The sequence below is a fragment of the Echinops telfairi genome, unplaced genomic scaffold (assembly GCF_000313985.2).
Source record: "Echinops telfairi isolate 266 unplaced genomic scaffold, ASM31398v2 ScPeMD7_5868;HRSCAF=6743_0, whole genome shotgun sequence".
Lineage (NCBI taxonomy): Eukaryota > Metazoa > Chordata > Mammalia > Afrosoricida > Tenrecidae > Echinops > Echinops telfairi.
The window spans coordinates 16594920-16598308 of record NW_022109767.1 but is presented as its reverse complement, the minus strand read 5'-3'; positions in this window follow the sequence as shown (position 1 = coordinate 16598308).

The following is a 3389-nucleotide window of genomic DNA, read 5'->3' as shown; positions in this document are numbered from 1 at the left end:
TGCACTAGCCAGAAGGGCACTGGCCGGGAATGAAGAATCACTGGTCATGGAGACTGGAGTCTACTATTGAAGTAGACCTCATTCTGTTTCTTCTGTTCACAAAGTGTTATTTCTCACACAGATAGAGTATGTGGTGTGTGTTTTGTGTTGGATTTCAAGCACTGACTAAAATTGACATTTTCTTACTATTCCAGTGAACATTTTCATACCACAAAGTTCCATATACATCCCAATTACTATCCCAATTAACATTTTCATACTACAAGGTTCCATATGCATCACCATTTACAACTAGACCAGAGTTACTTTATTGGATTAGTTTGCAAATATGCTTTAGCTTGTTCTCTGCTGTCTAGCTACATAAGAAGCTCTCACTTCTCCAGCAGAGCACGGATTCTCCTGTTCTTTTGCATCCTCTTCTCTTTCACACGAATGAAAACTACACATTTCTAAACTCAGCTTACATGTTCCCAAGACAAACCAATGCCTGATCTGGTGCTATGCATTCTTCATGACTATTTGTATATTTGAGTCCATCGTTGTAGCTATTGTGTCAGTCCATCTTCTTTAATGTTTCCCTTATTTTCAGACCTCTGCTTTACCAAACCTCACGTCCTTCCTAGCATTTGCTGTTTTCGCACGATGTGTCAAAAATCAGTGAGGTGAGGGTTCACCGTCGTTGCTTCTAAGAAGTATTCTAGCTATATGTATCCTAAGACTGATTTGATTGTTCTTATAAAATGTCATGATTTCTTCAATATTTCTTGCCAAGAGATTGTTTACTTAGCGCAAAGCAGCATTTTACGCATGAAAAAGCTGAGACCCTGTATAGTGAAGTGACTGTCACAGAATGAATGTATGTCAAGTCTTCTGTTTTTTGAATCAGTGAACCTTCTCCTAACAATGTTGCTTCTTCTAATCTGTTTCAGAACAGAAACATATAAAATTTAAAATACATTTCTCAAAAAATACAACTAAAATACTTAAAATTTTTATGAAGACATGAGATGGATTTTACATTTTAAATGATTATCAATCGCAGATTATTCACTTTTTTCTGAAATTAAAAATAAAGTAAATAGCAAACGCATTTTAGACAGTCTCTGGCTGGTTTAATATTCTGCATCAGCTGCAGGGTTTGAAACATGTGGAAAGCCCATCATGAAAGAAGGCATTGAAATAGCCTCCAACCAAAGGGGAAAACAACAAATAAAACCTAATTCTTATGTTTGGGGCTAGCTCACTATCATTACTTATTTTTCTCCAAAATATAAGCAGGTAAATTATTTTCTCAATTTTAATATTTAGGTAAATTTTGGAGTCTTCACTATTATATAAGAAATTAAAAGACATAAATAAGAAATGTAAATAAAACAAGTTATAGATATCTTCATTAAATAAAAATGTGAAGTTATTATTTTTTAACATATCCTCCATGTAGGCCTGTACACTCCTGAAGGAAGTTCTTTCATATTCTAATCCTTTCCAGAAAAACTCTGTACTCTTCAATTCGCGCCACAACCAAACAAGTCTTAGCATCCTTGAAAAATTCAAATTTTGTTCATATAAATGTCCTCTGGGCTTGGGGAACAAAAAGAAGTCTGAAGGGGCAAGATTAGGGTTGCAGCATGAATGGGGACAGGCTTTCCAGTACGTTTTTCATAAAACAACCCTTCATGCTTTCAAAGAAGAAGCAGGTGCATTATTTTGATAGAAAAGAAAATTATCAGAGCAACTCTCCTGGCCTTTTCTCTCACCGATGCAGTTTTCAGGGTTTTTTTTAGCACATCCAGGCCCACCAAGCCCCAAGGACAATATTCCTGCTTAGAGCAGTCATTGCACAGAGAGAAGTAAAAGGCCGGCCCCAGCATAAGACAGGCATCCCCTCACGGTCCCATAGCGTTACAGGGGACATTGGAGACACAATGTGGGAATTGTGCCTGGTCTGACCCTCCTCCTACCCCCACCCCACCACCGGGGTGAACCATGAAGGGAGTGCAGCAGAGCAGCAAGGGAGCAAAGCAATGAAGGCCCTAAGGGATCCCCAAAATAGACTTCAGGGGCAGGACCTGGCACTTCATTAGACTCAACTGGAAAACATTCATACCCATCAGCAGACAGATCTGGAACTATTGATAGAATTAAAAAAAAAATTTTCATGTCAATCTATATAAGATACGCACGATAAACAATCCAGAGGAGAAGACAACAGGATGGATGGTTCTGGGGGGGCATGGGAGAGGGTAAGGTGAGGGAAAAGTGGGGGAGCCAACAAACCCATTGACAAGGGAACAAGTGATCTAAAATTAATAGTGAAGAGGGTGTAGAATGTCCGATGGGGCTTGATCAAGTACAGTGTAGCTGAGAGGAATTACTGAGAGCCAAATGAAAGTCAAACATGATAGTGAGACAAGAGGCAAGTAAAAGGAGACAGGAGAAAGAAGTTCGAGGTGAAATACATTTGTAGAGGTCTAAATACAGGCATGTACGTATGTAAATATATTTATATATAATGCTAGGGACATTGATGCATATACATATATAATATATTAAGTATTAAGGTAGCAGATGGACATTGGGTCTCTACTCAAGCACTCCTTCAATGCAAGACCACTTTGTTCTAATATCCTGACTTTCTGTGATGCTCACCTTCCTGAGAAGATCAATTGCTGAAGACAAAATAAGCAAATGTGGTGAAGAAAGCTGATGGTGCCTGGCTAGCAAAAGATACAGCACCTGCAGTCTTAAGGGTTTGAAGTTAAACAAGTGGCCATCTACTAGGGAAGCAACAAGTCCACATGGAAGAAGCACACCAGCCTGTGTGATCATGAGGTGTCAACAGGATCAGGTATCAGAAGACCCCAAACAAATAATTATATCCATGTGAGCAAGCGGGGCTGAAGTGGAGACCCAAAGCCCATCTGTAGACAGTTGGACATCCTCTAACAGAAGGGTCGGTGGTAGTTACATAATTTGGTGTCAACTGGCAAAGGGGTGGAGTCTAGCTTGTCAATCAGGTCACAGCTTAATGACCTACCTCATTTGGAGGCGCCATGGAGATAAATAGCTCACTGGAGGCCAGATACCCACAGACTTTGCTTGTCTCCCTGCGAGACATTCCTGTTGACAAGCCGCATGGAGCTACACAGATAGAACCAGAGCTCTGAAACTGGAAGAGCCATGTGGAGAACCACACCAACGCTAAGCTGCTTCCACCACCACTGGATACACAAGACTTTCTACCCACTGGCCTGTGATCTTCCTGCACTCAGCACCATTGTAGGGCTGTGTGAGTCTAAAGAGGAATTTATGGACAAATATCAACATATGGGGTAATATCAGACTTATCCACTTGATCTTGACTGGGTTGGGATTTTTTTTTGAATATA